Source organism: Pseudophryne corroboree, chromosome 4 (assembly GCF_028390025.1).
Source record: "Pseudophryne corroboree isolate aPseCor3 chromosome 4, aPseCor3.hap2, whole genome shotgun sequence".
NCBI classification, from domain to species: Eukaryota; Metazoa; Chordata; class Amphibia; order Anura; family Myobatrachidae; genus Pseudophryne; species Pseudophryne corroboree.
Genome location: NC_086447.1, coordinates 582,448,643 through 582,475,522, shown reverse-complemented (window position 1 = coordinate 582,475,522; position 26,880 = coordinate 582,448,643). Strand labels below are relative to the sequence as shown.

The 26,880-nt window shown below is 48.8% G+C and overlaps 1 protein-coding gene across 2 annotated transcripts in view; it reads right to left on the bottom strand.

Moving 5' to 3' along the window:
• The window catches only part of GINM1 (glycosylated integral membrane protein 1), a 161,463-nt gene that overhangs the window by 133,968 nt on the left and 615 nt on the right, over nucleotides 1–26,880 (bottom strand). The gene's annotated exons all lie outside the window — the stretch shown is intronic.

Here is a 26,880-nt window from a genome sequence, read left to right as displayed (position 1 = left end):
GGAACCGGCGAGGAGGAGACCTTTCGAACTCCAGCATGTACCCCTGAGATATTATCTGCAGGACCCACGGGTCTACTTGTGAGTAATCCCATTGATTGCTGAAATTTTTGAGCCGACCCCCCACCGTTCCTAAGTCTACTTGTACAGCCCCAGCGTCATGCTGATGGCTTTGTAGAAGCCTGGGCGGGCTTCTGTTCCTGGGTAGGGGCTGCATGCTGCCCTTTCTTACCCTTTCCTCTGCCTCGCGGCAGATAAGACTGTCCTTTTGGTCGCTTTTTATATGAGCGAAAGGACTGCGGCTGAAAAGACGGTGTCTTTTTCTGTTGGGAAGGAGTCTGAGGTAAAAAGGTGGATTTGCCGGCAGTTGCCGTGGCCACCAAGTCCGAAAGACCGACCCCAAACAATTCCTCTCCCTTGTATGGCAATACTTCCATATGCCTCTTGGAATCCGCATCACCTGACCACTGTCGCGTCCATAAACTTCTTCTGGCAGATATGGACATCGCGCTTACTCTTGATGCTAGAGTACAAACATCCCTCTGAGCATCTCGCATATAAAGAAATGCATCCTTTAATTGCTCTAGAGTCAATAAAATACTGTCCCTATCCAGGGTATCAATATTTTCAGTCAGAGAATCCAACCACACTACCCCAGCGCTGCACATCCAGGCTGAGGCTATTGCCGGTCGCAGTATAACACCAGTATGCGTGTACATACTTTTCAGTGTAGTTTCCAGCCTCCTATCTGCTGGATCCTTGAGGGCGGCCGTATCAGGAGACGGTAACGCCACTTGCTTTGATAAACGTGTGAGCGCCTTATCCACCCTAGGGGGTGTTTCCCAGCGGGCCCTAACCTCTGGTGGGAAAGGGTATAATGCCAATAACTTCTTTGAAATTGGCAATTTTCTATCGGGGGTAACCCACGCTTCCTCACACACATCATTCAATTCCTCTGATTCTGGGAAAAATACAGGCAGTTTTTTAACCCCCCACATAATACCCCTTTTTGAGGTACCAGTAGTATCAGAGAGCTGCAAAGCCTCCTTCATTGCCGTAATCATATAACGTGTGGCCCTATTGGAAAATACGTTTACTTCCTCACCGTCGACACTAGATTCATCTGTGTCGGTACCCGTGTCGACTGACTGAGGTAAGGGACGTTTTACAGCCCCTGACGGTGTCTGAGATGCCTGAACCGGTACTAACTGGTTTGCCGGGCGTCTCATTTCGTCAACTGACTTTTGTAATGTGCTGACATTATCACGTAATTCCATAACCAAAGCCATCCATTCCGGTGTCGACTCCCTAGGGGGTGACATTACCATCATCGGCAATTGCTCTGCCTCCACACCAACATCGTCCTCAAACATGTCGACACACACGTACCGACACACACAGCAGCCACACAGTGAATGCTCTATTGAAGACAGGACCCTCCTAGCCCTTTGGGGAGACAGAGGGAGAGTTTGCCAGCACACACCAAAAGCGCTATTATTTATATAACAACCCTAAAAGGTGTTGTTCTTATATATATGCGCTTTCAATATACAATTATATCGCCAAATTTATGCCCCCCTCTCTCTTTGTTACCCTGTTTCTGTAGTGCAGTGCAGGGGAGAGTCGTGGGAGCCTTCCTCACCAGCGGAGCCGTGCAGGAAAATGGCGCCGAGTGCTGAGGAGAATAAGCTCCGCCCCTTTTCCGGCGGGCTTTTCTCCCGTTTTTTTTAATAAACTGGCCTGGGTAAAATACATACATATAGCCTTAATGGCTATATGTAATGTATTTATTTGCCTCTAAGGTATTTAATATTGCTGCCCAGGGCGCCCCCAGCAGCGCCCTGCACCCTCCGTGATCGAGATCCGTGAGCCGTGTATGCAACAATGGCGCACAGCTGCAGTGCTGTGCGCTACCTCTATGAAGACCCTGAAGTCTTCTGCCGCCTGTTTCCGGACCTCCGTCTCTGCCGTCTTCAGCGTCTGTAAGGGGGAATCAGCGGCGCGGCTCCGGGACGAACCCCAGGCTGACCTGTGTTCCGACTCCCTCTGGAGCTCAGTGTCCAGTAGCCTAAGACTTCAATCCTCCTGCACGCAGGTGAGTTGCCAGTCTCTCCCCTAAGTCCCACGTTGCAGTGCTCCTGTCGCCAGCAGGAGACACTGATTAGAAACCTAAAAAAAAACTTTTTCTAACTAGCTCTTTAAGAGAGCCACCTAGATTGCACCCTCTCGGACGGGCACAAAAACCTAACTGAAGCTTGGAGGAGGGTCATAGGGGGAGGAGCCAGTACACACCATGTGACCTAAAAGGCTTTTTAGATGTGCCCTGTCTCCTGCGGAGCCCGCTAATCCCCATGGTCCTGACGGAGTCCCCAGCATCCACTAGGACGTTAGAGAAATGATGGGTTGGTTAAAGTGTGCATGTCCTGTTTTGTTTATACAACATAAGGGTGGGTGGGAGGGCCCAAGGACAATTCCATCTTGCACCTCTTTTTTCTTTTATTTTTCTTTGCGTCATGTGCTGTTTGGGGAGGGTTTTTTGGAAGGGACATCCTGCGTGACACTGCAGTGCCACTCCTAAATGGGCCCGGTGTTTGTGTCGGCCACTAGGGTCGCTTATCTTACTCACACAGTCAGCTACCTCATTGCGCCTCTTTTTTTCTTTGCGTCATGTGCTGTTTGGGGAGGGTTTTTTGGAAGGGCCATCCTGCGTGACACTGCAGTGCCACTCCTAGATGGGCCCGGTGTTTGTGTCGGCCACTAGGGTCGCTAATCTTACTCACACAGCTACCTCATTGCGCCTCTTTTTTTCTTTGCGTCATGTGCTGTTTGGGGAGGGTTTTTTGGAAGGGACATCCTGCGTGACACTGCAGTGCCACTCCTAAATGGGCCCGGTGTTTGTGTCGGCCACTACGGTCGCTAATCTTACTCACACAGCTACCTCATTGCGCCTCTTTTTTTCTTTGTGTCATGTGCTGTTTGGGGAGGGTTTTTTGGAAGGGACATCCTGCGTGACACTGCAGTGCCACTCCTAAATGGGCCCGGTGTTTGTGTCGGCCACTAGGGTCGCTTATCTTACTCACACAGTCAGCTACCTCATTGCGCCTCTTTTTTTCTTTGCGTCATGTGCTGTTTGGGGAGTGTTTTTTGGAAGGGCCATCCTGCGTGACACTGCAGTGCCACTCCTAGATGGGCCCGGTGTTTGTGTCGGCCACTAGGGTCGCTAATCTTACTCACACAGCTACCTCATTGCGCCTCTTTTTTTCTTTGCGTCATGTGCTGTTTGGGGAGGGTTTTTTGGAAGGGACATCCTGCGTGACACTGCAGTGCCACTCCTAAATGGGCCCGGTGTTTGTGTCGGCCACTACGGTCGCTAATCTTACTCACACAGCTACCTCATTGCGCCTCTTTTTTTCTTTGCGTCATGTGCTGTTTGGGGAGGGTTTTTTGGAAGGGACATCCTGCGTGACACTGCAGTGCCACTCCTAAATGGGCCCGGTGTTTGTGTCGGCCACTAGGGTCGCTTATCTTACTCACACAGTCAGCTACCTCATTGCGCCTCTTTTTTTCTTTGCGTCATGTGCTGTTTGGGGAGTGTTTTTTGGAAGGGCCATCCTGCGTGACACTGCAGTGCCACTCCTAGATGGGCCCGGTGTTTGTGTCGGCCACTAGGGTCGCTAATCTTACTCACACAGCTACCTCATTGCGCCTCTTTTTTTCTTTGCATCATGTGCTGTTTGGGGAGGGTTTTTTGGAAGGGACATCCTGCGTGACACTGCAGTGCCACTCCTAAATGGGCCCGGTGTTTGTGTCGGCCACTACGGTCGCTAATCTTACTCACACAGCTACCTCATTGCGCCTCTTTTTTTCTTTGCGTCATGTGCTGTTTGGGGAGGGTTTTTTGGAAGGGACATCCTGCGTGACACTGCAGTGCCACTCCTAAATGGGCCCGGTGTTTGTGTCGGCCACTAGGGTCGCTTATCTTACTCACACAGTCAGCTACCTCATTGCGCCTCTTTTTTTCTTTGCGTCATGTGCTGTTTGGGGAGTGTTTTTTGGAAGGGCCATCCTGCGTGACACTGCAGTGCCACTCCTAGATGGGCCCGGTGTTTGTGTCGGCCACTAGGGTCGCTAATCTTACTCACACAGCTACCTCATTGCGCCTCTTTTTTTCTTTGCGTCATGTGCTGTTTGGGGAGGGTTTTTTGGAAGGGACATCCTGCGTGACACTGCAGTGCCACTCCTAAATGGGCCCGGTGTTTGTATCGGCCACTAGGGTCGCTAATCTTACTCACACAGCTACCTCATTGCGCCTCTTTTTTTCTTTGCGTCATGTGCTGTTTGGGGAGGGTTTTTTGGAAGGGACATCCTGCGTGACACTGCAGTGCCACTCCTAGATGGGCCAGGTGTTTGTGTCGGCCACTAGGGTCGCTTAGCTTAGTCATCCAGCGACCTCGGTGCAAATTTTAGGACTAAAAATAATATTGTGAGGTGTGAGGTATTCAGAATAGACTGAAAATGAGTGGAAATTATGGTTTTTGAGGTTAATAATAATATGGGATCAAAATGACCCCCAAATTCTATGATTTAAGCTGTTTTTTAGGGTTTTTTGAAAAAAACACCCGAATCCAAAACACACCCGAATCCGACAAAAAAAATTCGGTGAGGTTTTGCCAAAACGCGGTTGAACCCAAAACACGGCCGCGGAACCGAACCCAAAACCAAAACACAAAACCCGAAAAATTTCAGGCGCTCATCACTACTGTATACACTTATTATACCCCTTTCACATCTCCAATGCTGGATCCCACCCGGGAATTGGAAATGGGTCCTTCCCGGGTGGGATTCGGCATTGGAGACTCTCCTACCCCTTTCGCTGGCTTCCAGACCCGGCAATATGACAGGTCGGTTGCCATAGCGGCGGGGGGCGGAGGCGGCGCTTGGAGATGAGCTCATCTCTGTGCCGCCTCTCCTTATCTAGTAAACGTGTCCCCAGTCGCATCGATCCGGGAATCCGTTTATGCAGCCACTGACCCGGTATTCAACCCGGGAATAACACTGCTTATAACCCGGGTTGAATTACCGGGTCAGGCGACCCGGGATTTCGGCTATGGCGCTTTCACACCGCACACTGACCCGTGTTGACCCGGCAATATGCCGGGTCGATACCGGGATATTTGTGCGGTGTGAAAGGGGTATAAGGGGGTAATTCAGATCTGATCGTAGATGTGCTAAAATTAGCACATCTACGATCAGTTACTCTGACACGTGGGGGGATGCCCAGCACAAGGCTTGTCCGCCCCGCATGTCAGGACCTACCACCCCCTCGCAAGGGTGCAAAAGCATCGCACGGCGGCAACGCTTTTGCACAAGCTGAGTAGCTCCCTGTCTGTGCAGCCTAGCTGCTCTTGCAGGTGGCTAGTCGCTGCGTCCCGGGTCGCAGCGGCTGCGTGTGACATCATGCAGCCTTCATGGCCCGCCCCCGCAGCGGTCTGGATACGCCTGCATTGTCTGGACCGTGCCCCAACGGCATTCTAATGCCTCCCGGGGTGTGTGCGCACTCCACAAAGGGCTTCAGACTACGATCACTGCCGCTACAGTGATCCAGTCTCAATTACCCCCTTAGTGTGATATGTGCTAACTTTTCTTACGATTTTGACTATCGCAAGCACACATCGCACCATGGGGGGTCATTCCGAGTTGTTCGCTGTGCATCGATGAGGCAAAAAAAACCCCGGCACTTCTGCGCATGCGGCGCAATGCCCACGCGCGACGTACTATTACAACGAACGATGTCGTTTCACACAGGGTCTAGCGAAGCTTTTCAGTCTTACGGCTGGCCGCAGAGTGATTGACATGAAGAGGGCGTTTCTGGGTGTCAACTGACCGTTTTCAGGGAGTGTTCGAAAAAACGTAGGCGTGCTAGGAAAAACGCAGGCGTGGCTGGGCGAATGCAGGGTGTGTTTGTGACGTCAAAACAGGAACTGAACAGTCTGAAGTGATCGCAAGCACTGAGTAGGTTTTGAGCTACTCCAATACTGCACAAAAAAAATAAGAATTTACTCACCGGTAATTCTATTTCTCGCAGTCCGTAGTGGATGCTGGGTACTCCGTAAGGACCATGGGGGTATAGACGGGCTCCGCAGGAGACTGGGCACTCTTAAAAGAAAGATTAGGTACTATATCTGGTGTGCACTGGCTCCTCCCTCTATGCCCCTCCTCCAGACCTCAGTTAGGGAAACTGTGCCCGGAAGAGCTGACATTACTAGGAAAGGATTTGGAATCCAGGGTAAGACTCATACCAGCCACACCAATCACACCGTACAACTCGTGATAACTATACCCAGTTAATAGTATGAACAATAACTGAGCCTCTCTCAACAGATGGCTCATACAATAACCCTTTAGTTAAGCAAAAACTATATACATGTATTGCAGAGAGTCCGCACTTGGGACGGGCTCCCAGCATCCACTACGGACTACGAGAAATAGAATTACCGGTGAGTAAATTCTTATTTTCTCTGACGTCCTAGTGGATGCTGGGTACTCCGTAAGGACCATGGGGATTATACCAAAGCTCCCAAACGGGCGGGAGAGTGCGGATGACTCTGCAGCACCGAATGAGCAAACTCTAGGTCCTCCTCAGCCAGGGTATCAAACTTGTAGAATTTTGCAAAAGTGTTTGAACCCGACCAAGTAGCAGCTCGGCAAAGTTGTAAAGCCGAGACCCCTCGGGCAGCCGCCCAAGAAGAGCCCACCTTCCTCGTGGAATGGGCTTTTACTGATTTAGGATGCGGCAGTCCAGTCGCAGAATGTGCAAGCTGAATCGTGCTACAGATCCAGCGAGCAATAGTCTGCTTTGAAGCAGGAGCAGCCAGCTTGTTGGGTGCATGCAGGATAAATAGCGAGTCAGTTTTTATGACTCTAGCCGTCCTGGAAACATAAAGTTTCAGGGCCCGGACTACGTCCAGCAACTTGGAATCCTCCAAGTCCCTAGTAGCCGCAGGCACCACAATAGGTTGGTTCAAATGAAACGATGATACCACCTTAGGGAGAAATTGGGGACGAGTCCTCCATTCTGCCCTTTCCATATGGAAGATCAGATATGGGCTTTTACATGACAAAGCCGTCAATTCTGACACACGCCTAGTCCAAGCTAAGGCCAAAAGCATGACCACTTTCCACGTGAGATATTTTAGCTCCACGGTCTTAAGTGGCTCAAACCAGTGGGATTTTAGGAATCCAACACACGTTAAGATCCCAAGCTGTCACTGGAGGCACAAAAGGGGCTGAATATGCAGCACCCCTGTAACAACGTCCGAACTTCAGGCAGTAAAGCCAGTTCTTTTTGAGAGAAAAAGGGATAGGGCCGAAATCTTGGCCTTTATGGATCCTAATTTTAGGCCCATAGTCACTCCTGACTGTAGGAAGTGCAGGAATCGACCCTCCTGGAATTCCTCTGTAGGGCCTTCCCGGCCACACACCAAGCAACCTATTTTCGCCATATACAGTGAAAAAGTCTTGCTGTCACGTCTTTCCTAGCCTTTATCAGCGTAGGAATAACTGCATCAGGAATGCCCTTTTCCGCTAGGATCCGGCGTTCAACCGCCATGCCGTCCAACGCAGACGCGGTAAGTCTTGGATCAGACAGGGTCCCTGTTGCAACATGTCCTGACTGAAAGGCAGAGGCCATGGGTCCTCAGAGATCATTTCTTGCAGTTCCGGGTACCGAGTCCTTCTTGGCCAATCCGGAGCAAAGAATATTGTTCACACTCCTCCGTTTATTACAATTCTCAGCCCTTGGGTCTGAGAGGAAGAGGAGGGAATATATAGACCGACTGGAACACCCACGGTGTTACTAGTGCGACCACAGCTATCGCCTGAGAGTCCCTTGACCCAGCGTAAAACCTTTTTTATCTTTTTATTGAGGTGGGACGCCATGTAGTCCACCTGAGGCAGTTTCCATCAATTTGCAAAACTGCGTGAAGACTTCCTGATGAAGTCACCACTTTCCCAGGTGGAGGTCGTGTCCACTCCCGGAATGAACACTGCTGACAGTGCGCTTACTTGATTCTCCGCCCAACGAAGAATTCTGGTGGCTTCTACCCTCGCCACCCTGCTTCTTGTGCCGCCCTGGCGGTTTACATGAGCCCCTGCGGTCTGACTGGATCAGAACCGGTTGGTCACGAAGCAGGAACTCCGCTTGACTTAGGGCGTTGTATATGGCCCTTAGTTCCAGGATATTGATGTGAAGGCAAGTCTGTTGGCTTGACCACAAACCTTGGAATTTTCTTCCCTGTGTAACTGCCCCCCACCCTCGGAGGCTTGCATCCGTGGTCACCAGGACCCAGTCCTGAATGCCGAATCTGCGGCCCTCGAGAAGGTGAGCACTCCGCAGCCACCACAGTAGAGACACCCTGGCCCTGGGGGATAGGGTGATTAACCGATGCATCTGAAGATGTGATCCGGACCACTTGTCCAGTAAGTTCCATTGTCCTTGCATGGAACCAGCCGAAGGGGATGGCCTCGTATGATGCCATCATCCTTCCCAGGACTCGAGTGCAGTGAAGCACTGACACCTGTTTTGGTTTTCAATAGATTCCTGACCAGTGTCATGAGCTCCTGAGCTCTCTCTATCGGGAGATAAACCCTCTTCTGGTCTGTGTCTAGGATCATGCCTAGGCGTGGCAGATGAGCTGTAGGAACCAACTGCGACTTCGGAATATATAGAATCCAGTCGTGTTGCCGTTTCACTTCCAGAGAAGGTGATACGCTGTCCAGCAACTGCTCTCTTGATCTCGCTTTTATGAGGAGATCATCCAAGTATGTGATAATAGTGACACCTTGCTTCCGCAGGAGCACCATCATATCCGCCATTACCTTGGTGAAATTGGTAATGACAATCCCGTACCGCAATTCTGAGGTACGCCTGATGAGGTGGATAAATGGGGACACGAAGGTATGCATCCCTTATGTCCCGATTCATTTCAGGCTTGCAATGACCGCTCTTAGCGATTCCATCTTGAACCTGAACCTTTTCAGGTATATGTTCAGGGATTTTAATACAATATGGGTCTAACCGAACCGTCTGGTTTCGGGATTATAACATGGTCGAATAATAACACCCTCTTGTTGAAGGATGGGACCCTTGACCACCACCTGTTGAAGATACAATTTACGAATTGCAGTTAACACTGGCTCCCTCTCTTGGGGGGAAGCCCGCCGGGTCCTCGGTGAGGGGGCATCTTCTCACAGTCCAGCCTGTATCCCTGCGATACAATTTCTATTGCCCAGGGATCTAACAGGGAGTGAACCCACTTGTGGCTGAACTTACGAAGGCGTGTCCCCACCGGGCCTAGCTCCGCCTGTGGAGCCCCAGCGACATGCAGTGGATTTTTGTAGAGGCCGGGGAGGACTTCTGTTCCTGGGGACTAGCTGTGTTGTACAGCTTCTTTCCTCTGCCCCCGGCTCTGACAAGAAAGGACGCACCTCAGACTTTCTTGTTTCTTTATTCGAAAAGCTGCATTTAATAATGTTGTGCTTTCCTAGGCTGTGCAGGAATATAAGGCAAAATATCAGAATTACCAGCTATAGCTGTGGAGACCAGGCCCGAGAACCTTTCTCCACACAATCCTCAGCCTTCCATATGCCTCTTAAGTCGGCATCATCTGTCCAATGTATATTCTACAGGACACGTCAAGCAGAAATCGACATAGCTTTTGTCTCTAGGACCCAGTATACTCATGTCCCTTTGGGCATGCTTTATAATTATATATCTATCACTTAAGACAGCATCTTAAAATATTTATATGCATACTAGGGTCTCAATCTCTGCTGATGAGGTACCTGTCCACGCTGCCACAGTGCTATAAACCCATGCCGACACAATCGCCGGTCTGGGTAGTATACTAGAATGTGCACACTATCTGCAGGATCCCTGAGAATAGCTAGTGCAAACAGGACACCCAAGGGGAAGATTCTCAACACATCCTGGCCTTAGTGGGGAAAGGATACAGCCTGAGAATTCTCTTGTGGGAAGCTGCCGTCTCTTGTCTGGAGATTCCCGCTCTTTTTCCTCATGAGAGGAGGGAAATTTACCTCAGCATTCTTCCCCTTAACATGTGTACTCTCGTATCAGGGACAGATGAGTCATCAGTGATATGCAAATCATCTTTTATTCCAATAATCATATATTGAATATCTTTTAGCCCTCTTGGCTGTAACTTTGCATTATCGTAGTCGACAGTGGAGTTAAACTCTGTGTCGATACTTTGTTATTTTAGATAGTGAACATAGAGAGACTCTGAAGGACTCTGTGACATAGGGACAGACCAGGGAAGATTTCCTTTCTGTTCCCTAACCTTTTGTGCAATAATTTTACCTCAGCACTTACACATATCCAAACAGGTGTCGGCGTTGTTGACGGAGACACCCTCCCACACACTTATCCGCTCTATCACCTCCTTAGAGGAGCCTTTTACCTCAGACATGTCGACACACGCGTACCGACACACCACACACACAGGGGATGCTCTATTTGAAGACAGTTCCCCCACCAGGCCCTTTGGAGAGACAGAGAGAGAGTATGCCAGCACACACCACAGCGCTATATAATACAGGGATGTACACTATACTGAGTGATTTTTCCCCTATAGCAGCTTATATACACAGTTTTTCGCCTAAATTTATGTGCCCCCCTCTCTTTTTTACCCTTTGTGTACCAGGATACTGCAGGGGAGAGCCTGGGGAGCTTCCTTCCAGCTGAGCTGTGAAGAGAAAATGGCGCCGGTGTGCTGAGGAAGAAGGCCTGGCCCCCTCAGCGGCGGGCTTCTGTCCTTTTATGTACTTTAATGGCGGGGGTTAATGCACATATACAGTTTATTAGACTGTATTATGTGCTTTTCGCCAAGTAAGGTAATCTAATTGCTGACCAGGGCCCCCCCCCCCCAGCACCCTGCACCCATCAGTGGCCGGAGTGTGTGGTGTGCTAAGGGAGCAATGGCGCACAGCTGCAGTGCTGTGCGCTACCTTAATGAAGACCGGAGTCTTCAGCCGCCGATTTTCAACTTCTCTTCGTTCTTCTGGCTCTGCAAGGGGGGCGGCGGCGCGGCTCCGGGACCGGACGACCGAGGACTGGGCCTGTGTTCGATCCCTCTGGAGCTAATGGTGTCCAGTAGCCTTAGAAGCCCAAGCTAGCTGCAAGCAGGTAGGTTCGCTTCTCTCCCCTCAGTCCCTCGTAGCGGTGAGTCTGTTGCCAGCAGATCTCACTGAAAATAAAAAACCTAACAAATACTTTCTTTTCTAGGAAGCTCAGGAGAGCCCCTAGGGTGCATCCAGCTCTGGCCGGGCACAGATACTAACTGAGGTCTGGAGGAGGGGCATAGAGGGAGGAGCCAGTGCACACCAGATATAGTACCTAATCTTTCTTTTAAGAGTGCACAGTCTCCTGTGGAGCCCTTCTATACCCCCATGGTCCTTACGGAGTACCCAGCATCCACTAGGACGTCAGAGAAACTTTGTTGCCACTCTGCGATCCTTTCGTTCGCACTTCTGCTAAGCTAAAATACACTCCCAGTGGGAGGCGGCATAGCGTTTGCACGGCTGATAAAAACTGCTAGCGAGCGAACAACTCAGAATGACCACCCATGTGTATGCATCTTAAGTGTTAGTTCAGGTTGAGTATCCCATATCCAAACATTCCGAAATACAGACTTTTTTGAGTGAGAGTGAGATAGTGAAACTTTTGTTTTCTGATAGCTCAATGTACACAAACTGTGTTTAATGCACAAAGTTATTAAAAATATTGGCTAAAATTACCTTCAGGCTGTGTGTATAAGGTGTATATGAAACAAATGCATTCTGTGCTTAGACTTAGGTCCCATCGCCATGATATCTCATTATGGTATGGAATTATTCCAAAATACGGAAAAATCCGATATCCAAAATACTTCTGGTCCCGAGCATTTTGGATATGCTTGAGACCAGAAGTACATTTATACAAAACCACTAGTAGTGGGACCAGTAGTACATTTATACAAAACCACTTTGGCTATGATTTTTTAGGTCTTTATACCAAATAGAAACAAAATAAGTAACAACAGTAAAGACATGAGCCAGTACATTAGAGAAAAGGGTAGTGGATAGGTGGAACAGAGGTGGTAGAGGCTATCACTTTCACATCGCAAACCCGGGTCAGATCCGGGATTTGAACACTGCTCCAACCCGGCTCCGACCCGGGTAAGAGACGTTCACATCGCAATACTGACCTGGGTTATTCCTGGGTTATTGCAGTGTTGGTGCCTTTTTGCTCAACCCAAGTCACCCATGTTAAAACCAGTGTGATGTCATTTTCAAAGGACTTGATTGGTTCCCAGTTTTTGCCCATTCAACTTATTGACCACCTGCTGTTGGGACCTAATAAAGCCTGATGCCGCAAGCATTTTAGTGATGCTGCGATATGTTATGCATCCCTGACTGTACCCGTTATCTGCCGACGGATTTCCTCCTCACCCCTGATATGCAGCAACTCCCTGACTTCATCATCACCCCAGTTTGTCATGGTTAATGAGGTCCAAGGAGTGCCGAACTGGTCCAAACGAGTGCTGAGCTGTGCAGATTGCTTTAAAACACGTGTGCTTGCAGTGCAGTACTGTAAACAAACCTCATCTGACTACAAACAGCCAATCAGCGCTATTGCTTCAGAGTCGGGTCGAATATCCCGGGACTGGACCTTTTTAGAGCAAAATAACCCGGGTCCGACACGTGTACAACCCTTCTTTTAACACGGGGACAAATACCGGGTTGGACGACCCGGGATATTCAGCCTGGCGCATTCACACCGCACATCTACCTGGGTCGACTCAGCAGCAACCCGGGAAAAAGCCAGGTTATTTTGGTGATGTGAAAGGGGTCATTTATTCATCAAACAATATTTACATTTATTTCAGCTGTTTTTGGGGGTTAGCCACAAATAATAAGAATTTACTTACCGATAATTCTATTTCTCGGAGTCCGTAGTGGATGCTGGGGTTCCTGAAAGGACCATGGGGAATAGCGGCTCCGCAGGAGACAGGGCACAAAAAGTAAAGCTTTAGGATCAGGTGGTGTGCACTGGCTCCTCCCCCTATGACCCTCCTCCAAGCCTCAGTTAGGATACTGTGCCCGGACGAGCGTACACAATAAGGAAGGATTTATGAATCCCGGGTAAGACTCATACCAGCCACACCAATCACACTGTACAACCTGTGATCTGAACCCAGTTAACAGTATGATAACAGCGGAGCCTCTGAAAGATGGCTCACAACAATAATAACCCGATTTTTGTAACTATGTACAAGTATTGCAGATAATCCGCACTTGGGATGGGCGCCCAGCATCCACTACGGACTCCGAGAAATAGAATTATCGGTAAGTAAATTCTTATTTTCTCTATCGTCCTAGTGGATGCTGGGGTTCCTGAAAGGACCATGGGGATTATACCAAAGCTCCCAAACGGGCGGGAGAGTGCGGATGACTCTGCAGCACCGAATGAGAGAACTCCAGGTCCTCCTTAGCCAGGTTATCAAATTTGTAGGATTTTACAAACGTGTTTGCCCCTGACTAAATAGCCGCTCGGCAAAGTTGTAAAGCCGAGACCCCTCGGGCAGCCGCCCAAGATGAGCCCACCTTCCTTGTGGAATGGGCATTTACATATTTTGGCTGTGGCAGGCCTGCCACAGAATGTGCAAGCTGAATTGTATTACACATCCAACTAGCAAAAGTCTGCTTAGAAGCAAGAGCACCCAGTTTGTTGGGTGCATACAGGATAACAGCAAGTCAGTTTTCCTGACTCCAGCCGTCCTGGAACCTATATTTTCAGGGCCCTGACCACATCTAGCAACTTGGAGTCCTCCAAGTCCCTAGTAGGCGCAAGACACCACAATAAGCTGGTTCAGGTGAAACACTGACACCACCTTAGGGAGAGAACTGGGGACGAGTCCGCAGCTCTGCCCTGTCCGAATGGACAAACAGATATGGGCTTTTTTGAGAAAAAAACCACCAATTTGACACTCGCCTGGTCCAGGCCAGGTCCAAGAGCATGTTCACTTTTCATGTGAGATGCTTCAAATCCACAGATTTGACTGGTTTTAAACCAATGTGTTTTGAGGAATCCCAGAACTACGTTGAGATCCCACAGTGCCACTGGAGGCACAAAAGGGGGTTGTATATGCAATACTCCCTTGACAAACTTCTGGACTTCAGGAACTGAAGCCAATTCTTTCTGGAAGAAAAATCGACAGGGCCGAAATTTGAACCTTAATGGACCCCAATTTGAGGCCCATAGACACTCCTGTTTGCAGGAAATGCAGGAATCGACCGAGTTGAAATTTCTTCGTGGGGCCTTCCTGGCCTCACACCACGCAACATATTTTCGCCACATGTGGTGATAATGTTGTGCGGTCACCTCCTTTCTGGCTTTGACCAGGGTAGGAATGACCTCTTCCTGAATGCCTTTTCCCTTAGGATCCGGCGTTCCACCGCCATGCCGTCAAACGCAGCTGCGGTATGTCTTGGAACAGACATGGTACTTGCTGAAACAAGTCCCTTCTTAGCGGCAGAGGCCATAAGTCCTCTGTGAGCATCTCTTGAAGTTCCGGGTACCAAGTCCTTCTTGGCCAATCCGGAGCCATGAGTATAGTTCTTACTCCTCTACGTCTTATAATTCTCAGTACCTTAGGTATGAAAAGCAGAGGATGGAACACATACACCGACTGGTACACCCACGGTGTTACCAGAACGTCCACAGCTATTGCCTGAGGGTCTCTTAACCTGGCGCAATACCTGTCCCGTTTTTTGTTCAGATGGGACGCCATCATGTCCACCTTTGGTAATTCCCAACGGTTTACAATCATGTGGAAAACTTCCCCATGAAGTTCCCACTCTGCCGGGTGGAGGTCGTGCCTACTGAGGAAGTCTACTTCCCAATTTCCATTCCCGGAATGAAACACTGCTGACAGTGCTATCACATGATTTTCCGCCCAGCGAAAAGTCCTTGCAGTTTTTGCCACTGCCCTCCTGCTTCTTGTGCCGCCCTGTCTATTTACGTGGGCGACTGCCGTGATGTTTTATCCCACTGGATCAATACCGGCTGACCTTGAAGCAGAGGTCTTGCTAAGCTTAGAGCATTATAAATTTACCCTTAGCTATATTTATGTGGAGAAAAGTCTCCAGACTTGATCACACTCCCTGGAAATTTTTTCCTTGTATGACTGCTCCCCAGCCTCTCGGGCTGGCCTCCGTGGTCACCAACATCCAAAACTGAATGCCGAATCTGCGGCCCTCTAGAAGATGAGCACTCTGTAACCACCACAGGAGAGACACCCTTGTCCTTGGATATAGGGTTATCCGCTGATGCATCTGAAGATGCGATCCGGACCATTTGTCCAGCAGATCCCACTGAAAAGTTCTTGCATGAAATCTGCCGACTGGAATTGCTTCGAAGGAAGTCACCATTTTTTTACCATGGCCCTTGTGCAATGATGCACTGATTTTAGGAGGTTCCTGACTAGCTCGGATAACTCCCTGGCTTTCTCTTCCGGGAGAAACACCTTTTTCTGGACTGTGTCCAGAATCATCCCTAAGCACAGGAGACTTGTTGTCGGGATCAGCTGCGATTTTGGAATATTTAGAATCCACCCCTGCTGTTGTAACAGTATCCGAGATAGTGCTACTCCGACCTCCAACTGTTCCCTGGACTTTGCCCTTATCAGGAGATCGTCCAAGTAAGGGATAATTAAGACGCCTTTTCTTCGAAGAAGAACCATCATTTCGGCCATTACCTTGGTAAAGACCCGGGGTGCCGTGGACAATCCAAACGGCAGCGTCTGAAACTGATAGTGACAGTTCTGTACCACGAACCTGAGGTACCCTTAGTGATAAGGGCAAATTTGGGACATGGAGGTAAGCATCCCTGATGTCTTGGGACACCATATAGTCCCCTTCTTCCCGGTTCGTTATCACTGCTCTGAGTGACTCCATCTTGATTTGAACCTTTGTAAGTGTTCAAATTTTTTTAGATTTAGAATAGGTCTCACCTAGCCTTCTGGCTTCAGTACCACAATATAGTGTGGAATAATACCCCTTTTCTTGTTGTAGGAGGGGTAATTTAATTATCACCTGCTGGGAATACAGCTCGTGAATTGTTTCCCATACTGCCTCCTTGTCGGAGGGAGACCTTGGTAAAGCAGACTTCAGGAGCCTGCGCAGGGGAAACGTCTCGACATTCCAATCTGTACCCCTGGGATACTACTTGTAGGATCCAGGGGTCCTGTACGGTCTCAGCGTCATGCTGAGAGCTTGTCAGAAGCGGTGGAACGCTTCTGTTCCTGGGAATGGGCTGCCTGCTGCAGTCTTCTTCCCTTTCCTCTATCCCTGGGCAGATATGACTCTTATAGGGACGAAAGGACTGAAGCTGAAAAGACGGTGTCTTTTTCTGCAGAGATGTGACTTAGGGTAAAAAACGGTGGATTTTCCAGCAGTTGCCGTGGCCACCAGGTCCGATGGACCGACCCCAAATAACTCCTCTTCCTTTATACGGCAATACACCTTTGTGCCGTTTGGAATCTGCATCACCTGACCACTGTCGTGTCCATAAACATCTTCTGGCAGATATGGACATCGCACTTACTCTTGATGCCAGAGTGCAAATATCCCTCTGTGCATCTCGCATATATAGAAATGCATCCTTTAAATGCTCTATAGTCAATAAAATACTGTCCCTGTCAAGGGTATCAATATTTTTAGTCAGGGAATCCGACCAAGCCACCCCAGCTCTGCACATCCAGGCTGAGGCGATCGCTGGTCGCAGTATAACACCAGTATGTGTGTATATACTTTTTATGATATTTTCCAGCCTCCTGATAAGCGTGTGAGCGCCTTATCCACCCTAAGGGGTGTTTCCCAACGCGCCCTAACTTCTGGCGGGAAAGGGTATACCGCCCATATTTTCTATCGGGGGGAACCCACGCATCATCACACACTTCATTTAATTTATCTGATTCAGGAAAAACTACGGTAGTTTTTTCACATCCCACATAATACCCTCTTTTGTGGTACTTGTAGTATCAGAAATATGTAACACCTCCTTCATTGCCCTTAACGTGTGGCCCTAATAAGGAATACGTTTGTTTATTCACCGTCGACACTGGATTCAGTGTCCCTGTCTGTGTCTGTGTCGACCGACTAAAGTAAACGGGCGTTTTAAAACCCCTGACGGTGTTTTTGAGACGTCTGGACCGGTACTAATTGTTTGTCGGCCGTCTCATGTCGTCAACCGACCTTGCCGCGTGTTGACATTATCACGTAATTCCCTAAATAAGCCATCCATTCCGGTGTCGACTCCCTAGAGAGTGACATCACCATTACAGGCAATTGCTCCGCCTCCTCACCAACATCGTCCTCATACATGTCGACACACACGTACCGACACACAGCACACACACAGGGAATGCTCTGATAGAGGACAGGACCTACTAGCCCTTTGGAGAGACAGAGGGAGAGTTTGCCAGCACACACCAAAAACGCTATAATTATATAGGGACAACCTTATATAAGTGTTTTCCCTTATAGCATCTTTTTTATATATTTCTAACGCCAAATTAGTGCCCCCCCCCTCTCTGTTTTAACCCTGTTTCTGTAGTGCAGTGCAGGGGAGAGCCTGGGAGCCTTCCCTCCAGCCTTTCTGTGAGGGAAAATGGCGCTGTGTGCTGAGGAGATAGGCCCCGCCCCTTTTTCGGCGGCCTCGTCTCCCGCTCTTAACGGATTCTGGCAGGGGTTAAATATCTCCATATAGCCCCCGGAGGCTATATGTGAGGTATTTTTAGCCAAAAATAAGAATTTACTTACCGATAATTCTATTTCTCGGAGTCCGTAGTGGATGCTGGGGTTCCTGAAAGGACCATGGGGAATAGCGGCTCCGCAGGAGACAGGGCACAAAAAGTAAAGCTTTTCCAGATCAGGTGGTGTGCACTGGCTCCTCCCCCTATGATCCTCCTCCAGACTCCAGTTAGGTACTGTGCCCGGACGAGCGTACACAATAAGGGAGGATTTTGAATCCCGGGTAAGACTCATACCAGCCACACCAATCACACCGTACAACTTGTGATCTAAACCCAGTTAACAGTATGATAACAGAGGAGCCTCTGAAAGATGGCTCCCTAACAATAACCCGAATTAGTTAACAATAACTATGTACAAGTATTGCAGATAATCCGCACTTGGGATGGGCGCCCAGCATCCACTACGGACTCCGAGAAATAGAATTATCGGTAAGTAAATTCTTATTTTCTCTATCGTCCTAGTGGATGCTGGGGTTCCTGAAAGGACCATGGGGATTATACCAAAGCTCCCAAACGGGCGGGAGAGTGCGGATGACTCTGCAGCACCGAATGAGAGAACTCCAGGTCCTCTTTTGCCAGGGTATCAAATTTGTAGAATTTTACAAACGTGTTCTCCCCTGACCACGTAGCTGCTCGGCAGAGTTGTAATGCCGAGACCCCTCGGGCAGCCGCCCAAGATGAGCCCACCTTCCTTGTGGAATGGGCCCTAACAGATTTAGGCTGTGGCAGGCCTGCCACAGAATGTGCAAGTTGAATTGTGTTACAAATCCAACGAGCAATCGACTGCTTAGAAGCAGGCGCACCCAACTTGTTGGGTGCATACAGTATAAACAGCGAGTCAGATTTTCTGACTCCAGCCGTCCTTGAAATGTATATTTTTAAAGCTCTGACAACGTCCAACAACTTGGAGTCCTCCAAGTCGCTTGTAGCCGCAGGCACTACAATAGGCTGGTTCAGGTGAAACGCTGATACCACCTTAGGGAGAAAATGCGGACGCGTCCGCAGCTCTGCCCTATCCGAATGGAAAATTAAATAAGGGCTTTTATAAGATAAAGCCGCCAGTTCAGATACTCTCCTGGCGGAAGCCAGGGCCAGTAACATAGTCACTTTCCATGTGAGATATTTCAAATCCACTTTTTTTAGTGGTTCAAACCAATGGGATTTGAGGAAATCTAAAACTACATTTAGATCCCACGGTGCCACCGGAGGCACCACAGGAGGCTGTATATGCAGTACTCCTTTGACAAAAGTCTGGACCTCAGGGACTGAGGCCAATTCTTTTTGGAAGAATATTGACAGGGCCGAAATTTGAACCTTAATAGATCCCAATTTGAGACCCATAGACAATCCTGATTGCAGGAAATGTAGGAAACGACCCAGTTGAAATTCCTCCGTCGGAGCACTCCGATCCTCGCACCACGCAACATATTTCCGCCAAATGCGGTGATAATGCTTCGCGGTGACTTCCTTTCTTGCCTTAATCAAGGTAGGAATGACTTCTTCTGGAATGCCTTTTCCTTTTAGGATCTGGCGTTCAACCGCCATGCCGTCAAACGCAGCCGCGGTAAGTCTTGAAAGAGGCAGGGACCCTGTTGAAGCAGGTCCCTTCTCAGAGGTAGAGGCCACGGATCGTCCGTGACCATCTCTTGAAGTTCCGGGTACCAAGACCTTCTTGGCCAATCCGGAGCCACTAGTATCGTTCTTACTCCGCTTTGCCGTATGATTCTCAATACCTTTGGTATGAGAGGCAGAGGAGGAAACACATACACCGACTGGTACACCCAAGGTGTTACCAGCGCGTCCACAGCTATTGCCTGCGGATCTCTTGACCTGGCGCAATACCTGTCCAGTTTTTTGTTGAGGCGAGACGCCATCATGTCCACCATTGGTCTTTCCCAACGGTTTATTAGCATGTGGAAAACTTCTGGATGAAGTCCCCACTCTCCCGGGTGAAGATCGTGTCTGCTGAGGAAGTCTGCTTCCCAGTTGTCCACGCCCGGGATGAACACTGCTGACAGTGCTATCACGTGATTCTCCGCCCAGCGAAGGATCCTGGCAGCTTCTGCCATTGCACTCCTGCTTCTTGTGCCGCCCTGTCTGTTTACATGGGCGACTGCCGTGATGTTGTCCGACTGGATCAACACCGGTCTTCCTTGAAGCAGAGGTTCCGCCTGGCTTAGAGCATTGTAGATTGCTCTTGGTTCCAGAATGTTTATGTGAAGAGACTTTTCCAGGCTCGACCACACTCCCTGGAAGTTTCTTCCTTGTGTGACTGCTCCCCAGCCTCTCAGGCTGGCGTCCGTGGTCACCAGGATCCAATCCTGTATGCCGAATCTGCGGCCCTCCAATAGATGAGCCCTCTGCAACCACCACAGAAGAGATACCCTTGTCCTTGGAGACAGGGTTATCCGCAGGTGCATCTGAAGATGCGACCCTGACCATTTGTCCAACAGATCCCTTTGGAAAATTCTTGCATGGAATCTGCCGAATGGAATTGCTTCGTAAGAAGCCACCATTTTTCCCAGGACTCTTGTGCATTGATGTACAGACACCTTTCCTGGTTTTAGGAGGTTCCTGACCAGGTCGGATAACTCCTTGGCTTTTTCCTCGGGAAGAAAAACCTTTTTCTGAACCGTGTCCAGAATCATCCCTAGGAACAGCAGACGAGTTGTCGGCATTAATTGGGATTTTGGAATATTCAGAATCCATCCGTGCTGCTTTAGCACCTCTTGAGATAGTGCTAATCCCATCTCTAGCTGTTCTCTGGACCTTGCCCTTATTAGGAGATCGTCCAAGTATGGGATAATTAATACGCCTTTTCTTCGAAGAAGAATCATCATCTCCGCCATTACCTTTGTAAAGACCCGAGGTGCCGTGGACAAACCAAACGGCAGCGTCTGAAACTGATAGTGACAGTTTTGTACAACGAACCTGAGGTACCCCTGGTGTGAGGGGTAAATTTCTTCCAGGTTCGCTATCACTGCTCTGAGTGACTCCATCTTGAACTTGAACTTCTTTATGTACAGGTTCAAGGACTTCAGATTTAGAATAGGCCTTACCGAGCCATCCGGCTTCGGTACCACAAATAGAGTGGAATAATACCCCTTCCCTTGTTGTAGAAGAGGTACCTTGACTATCACCTGCTGAGAGTACAGCTTGTGAATGGCTTCCAAAACCGTCTCCCTTTCGGAGGGGGACGTTGGTAAAGCAGACTTCAGGAAACGGCGAGGTGGATCTGTCTCTAATTCCAACCTGTACCCCTGAGATATTATCTGCAGGATCCAGGGATCTACCTGCGAGTGAGCCCACTGCGCGCTGTAATTTTTTGAGACGACCGCCCACCGTCCCCGAGTCCGCTTGAGAAGCCCCAGCGTCATGCTGAGGCTTTTGTAGAAGCCGGGGAGGGCTTCTGTTCCTGGGAAGGAGCTGCCTGTTGCTGTCTCTTCCCTCGACCTCTGCCTCGTGGCAGATATGAATAGCCCTTTGCTCTCTTATTTTTAAAGGAACGAAAGGGCTGCGGTTGAGGTAGAAAGGTGGATTTCCCGGCTGTAGCCGTGGCCACCAAATCTGATAGACCGACTCCAAATAACTCCTCCCCTTTATACGGCAAAACTTCCATATGCCGTTTTGAATCCGCATCGCCTGTCCACTGTCGCGTCCATAAAGCTCTTCTGGCCGAAATGGACATAGCACTTACCCGTGATGCCAGTGTGCAGATATCCCTCTGTGCATCACGCATATAAAGAAATGCATCCTTTATTTGTTCTAACGACAGTAAAATATTGTCCCTGTCCAGGGTATCAATATTTTCAATCAGGGACTCTGACCAAACTACCCCAGCACTGCACATCCAGGCAGTCGCTATAGCTGGTCGTAGTATAACACCTGCATGTGTGTATATACTTTTTTGGATATTTTCCATCCTCCTATCTGATGGATCTTTAAGTGCGGCCGTCTCAGGAGAGGGTAACGCCACTTGTTTAGATAAGCGTGTTAGCGCCTTGTCCACCCTAGGAGGTGTTTCCCAGCGCTCCCTAACCTCTGGCGGGAAAGGGTATAATGCCAATAATTTCTTTGAAATTATCAGCTTTTTATCAGGGGCAACCCACGCTTCATCACACACGTCATTTAATTTTTCTGATTCAGGAAAAACTATAGGTAGTTTTTTCACACCCCACATAATACCCTGTTTAGTGGTACCTGTAGTATCAGCTAAATGTAACGCCTCCTTCATTGCCAAAATCATATAACGTGTGGCCCTACTGGAAAATACGGTTGATTCGTCACCGTCACCACTGGAATCAGTGCCTGTGTCTGGGTCTGTGTCGACCGACTGAGGCAAAGGGCGTTTCACAGCCCCTGACGGTGTTTGAGGCGCCTGGACAGGCACTAATTGATTGTCCGGCCGCCTCATGTCGTCAAACGACTGCTTAAGCGAGTTGACGCTATCCCGTAATTCCACAAATAAAGGCATCCATTCTGGTGTCGACCCCCTAGGAGGTGACATCCCCATATTTGGCAATTGCTCCGCCTCCACACCAATATCGTCCTCATACATGTCGACACACACGTACCGACACACAGCAGACACACAGGGAATGCTCTACACGAAGACAGGACCCACTAGCCCTTTGGGGAGACAGAGGGAGAGTCTGCCAGCACACACCAAAAAAGCGCTATATATGACAGGGATAGCCTTATAATAAGTGCTCCCTTATAGCTGCTTTATATATATCAAAATATTGCCATTAAATTTGCCCCCCCTCTCTGTTTTACCCTGTTTCTGTAGTGCAGTGCAGGGGAGAGACCTGGGAGCCGTCCTGACCAGCGGAGCTGTGAGAGGAAATGGCGCCGTGTGCTGAGGAGATAGGCCCCGCCCCTTTTCCCGGCGGGCTCGTCTCCCGCTATTTTGTGAATCCAGGCAGGGGTTAAATATCTCCATATAGCCTCTGGGGGCTATATGTGAGGTATTTTTAGCCTTTTAATAGGTTTTCATTTGCCTCCCAGGGCGCCCCCCCCCAGCGCCCTGCACCCTCAGTGACTGCGTGTGAAGTGTGCTGAGAGGAAAATGGCGCACAGCTGCAGTGCTGTGCGCTACCTTTAGAAGACTGCAGGAGTCTTCAGCCGCCGATTCTGGACCTCTTCTTACTTCAGCATCTGCAAGGGGGCCGGCGGCGCGGCTCCGGTGACCATCCAGGCTGTACCTGTGATCGTCCCTCTGGAGCTGATGTCCAGTAGCCAAGAAGCCAATCCATCCTGCACGCAGGTGAGTTCACTTCTTCTCCCCTCTGTCCCTCGTTGCAGTGATCCTGTTGCCAGCAGGAATCACTGTAAAATAAAAAACCTAAGCTAAACTTTCTCTAAGCAGCTCTTTATGAGAGCCACCTAGAATTGCACCCTTCTCGGCCGGGCACAAAAATCTAACTGGAGTCTGGAGGAGGGTCATAGGGGGAGGAGCCAGTGCACACCACCTGATCTGGAAAAGCTTTACTTTTTGTGCCCTGTCTCCTGCGGAGCCGCTATTCCCCATGGTCCTTTCAGGAACCCCAGCATCCACTAGGACGATAGAGAAAATAGGTTTTCATTGCCTCCCAGGGCGCCCCCCTTCCAGCGCCCTGCACCCTCAGTGACTGCCGTGTGAAGTGTGCTGAGAGGAAATGGCGCACAGCTGCAGTGCTGTGCGCTACCTTAAGAAGACTGAGGAGTCTTCATGCCGCCGATTCTGGACCTTCTTCTTGTTTCAGCATCTGCAAGGGGGCCGGCGGCGAGGCTCCGGTGACCATCCAGGCTGTACCTGTGATCGTCCCTCTGGAGCTAATGTCCAGTAGCCAAAGAAGCCAATCCATCCTGCACGCAGGTGAGTTCACTTCTTCTCCCCTAAGTCCCTCGTTGCAGTGATCCTGTTGCCAGCAGGACTCACTGTAAAATAAAAAACCTAAGCTAAACTTTTCTAAGCAGCTCTTTAGGAGAGCCACCTAGATTGCACCCTTCTCGGCCGGGCACAAAAATCTAACTGAGGCTTGGAGGAGGGTCATAGGGGGAGGAGCCAGTGCACACCACCTGATCCTAAAGCTTTACTTTTTGTGCCCTGTCTCCTGCGGAGCCGCTATTCCCCATGGTCCTTTCAGGAACCCCAGCATCCACTAGGACGATAGAGAAAATAAGTATCCCATGAATGTATATAAGAGGGATTGCAGCAGATATCTCTTATACCTGCTGCGATCCCTCCATTCTCGCTGTCAGCCCCCTCCCCCAAAGGTTTCTGTCAGATTTATCAATTTCGCATTTCGGAACTTGACCCCCCGCAGCTACCACCTTCTGAAAATGGTGGTAGCCCGTTGGGAGTATATGGCCTACTCAATGCAATCTCAGCAGGCAGAGGGTTCCCTCGGAAACCCTCCACAGAAACGGCCGCTGTGCATGTCTCGTCACCGGGAATGCACATGCGCAATAGTCCTGGCAGGTCACTGAGCACATCACGGGACAGGCTCCTTTAGGATTGCATGTTGCAAAGTGATCCTGGGTGCTAATATTGCGACCCACATCGCATTGAATATGAGATTATTGATAAATGGGCCCGCAAGACAGTAAAGCAATTTATTTTAAACATGTTAGGGATAGATATAAGGCTAGCCTGCAAAGAACTAAGCATCAATTTGAGATGAGGGTTGGCCCATCTAGTCTGCCCCATCCTAGGTTCTTTTCTGATGTCAAATTCTAAAATGATAATTTCTCCCCTTATACTCCTTTCAGACAGAAACAGAAATTACTGGGTGAAGCAGTTCTACCCGGTAATTTCATGAACCACACGGGTCCTTTTTCTGTATGAAAGGGTCAACTCATGTTGTAATTCCCGGGACTTCGACCCTGGAATCTACCAGGGTCGGAGTCACAGGAATTTCGACACGAGTTGACCCTTTCACACAGAGAAAATACCCGCGTTGATCTACAAATTACTGGGTCGAAATTCTCGACCCGGTAATTTGCATGTGTGTGTGAAAGGGGGAGGGGGGGTCAGGCAGGTCCAGGCATAATGACACGGCATTGAAATGCCGGGTAACTGCCACGACTTTCAGACTTTTGTCTGAAAGTGGTATAAATGACACCATAGAGAACTGTACAGGGGGGTACTCACGGAGCGATCGCTGTTTAAAATCTAAGCAATCTGACTAGATTGCTTAGATTTTAAGTATGATCGCTCCGTGTGTACCCCCTACAGCGATAGCGATGCGCAGCCCCGCGCATCGCTATTGCTGCTGCTAGATTGGCCTGCATGCAGGCCAATCTAGCGGGTCGCTCACTTCACCCGCTGGGTGAAATGAGCGGCCCCCCCGTCTCCCCCGCACGCTCAGCACACATCGCGCTGTGCTGAGCGGCAGGAGAGATGTGTGCTGAGCGGTTCACTCAGCACACATCTCTCTCACATTGACCAGTGAGTGCTGGCCTTAAAGGCCAGTACTCACGGCCCGATTTGGGAGAGATGCTCAGTGTGTGAGATGCTCAGTGTGCTGAGCATGCGAGGGGAGACGGGGGGCCGCTCATTTCACCCAGCGGGTGAAGTGAGCGACCCGCTAGATTGGCCTGCATGCAGGCCAATCTAGCAGCAGCGATAGCGATGCGCGGGGCTGCACATCGCTATCGCTGTGGTGGGTACACATGGAGCGATCATGCATAAAATCTAGGCAATCTAGTCAGATTGCTTAGATTTTAAGCAGCGATCGCTCCGTGAGTACCCCCCTTAACACTACACTATATTCATATTAGTTACTGCTACCAAACCAGACAGTGTGAGAACAGGAGACCCAAATAGAAAAGCCTACTATAAAAAGCTGTTGTGGTGTGTGAATATGTAAGACATATTGTATCACCTTGGAAACTCAAAAATTAGTAAAATCCTCCAAACCTTTGCATGTATAAAATTAAAACTATTCAACCATGAGCATATAAGATCCTTTACAAAAGTGAATTAGGAATTAACTCAGACTTAAACAATATATTGACTATTATAACCATATTAAAAGAAAACCACCATTGTATAGGGAAATAAACATTTTAAGATTTATTATGAATCAATTTAGGAACCAAAACTTCAATTCTGAACTGAATACTGAGTTTTCTTCTAATTATCTTTCCTAAATTTTATTTTTTTTCCATTAAATTATAGCAAGAAATTAGATGTGAACGTAAGATAAAATACCAGTAATCATTTATTAGTTGGAAGAAACCTTAGTCCAGTTTATAAACTACAGTGCTGGACTTAAAATCATTTGTAACAAAAAACGAGAAAACCAAGAGAAAGAAAGAAAAAAAAGAGACCTTCTGTACCTAGATTATATAAAGTATAACAAACACATAAATTAAGGCTGACAGTGATAGTGGAATAATTGGCCCCAGAATTCAATAGGCTTTATAGGTTGTGTCTGGAGCTCTGCGAATGTGCCATATCAACAATGAGGGTGTATTCTTGTATAGTTACGCTCCAAATAAATATCACAGAATCAGAAACACTGTGTTTAGAAAAATATAATTCATGGATTTCTATTAAGTAAATATATGGATGCTGATTATATTTTTCCTTTTAGATGTATTTCCCTTTAGTGTGCTAATTATATTTATATGTAATTTTCCTTTACTATATAAATCACGTTGTTTTATACAATTATCACGTTCCAACTCATTGGGGGGTATTCAATTGTTTGAAAAGTCAGTTGGGAGTCTGTTTTTTCCTATCTAAGAGACAGGAAAAAACAGACACCCAACCTACTATTCAAACAATTGAATTCCACCCTTTAGATGTTACAATGGGGGAAATCCATTGTGGGCAAAGTTCCCACACCAGTACGTTAGTGCAGCAAAAGTCATAGGGTTGTGTACAAAATTGGGCGAATTCAGGGGGAAAGCGGGCGCAAGGGTTGCAATGGCAACCCGCACCCTTCACTAGCAATTGGATTCCGTCCCATGTGTATGTCACTATGCATAATGATAAGAATGTTGACAGTTCTGATTTCGA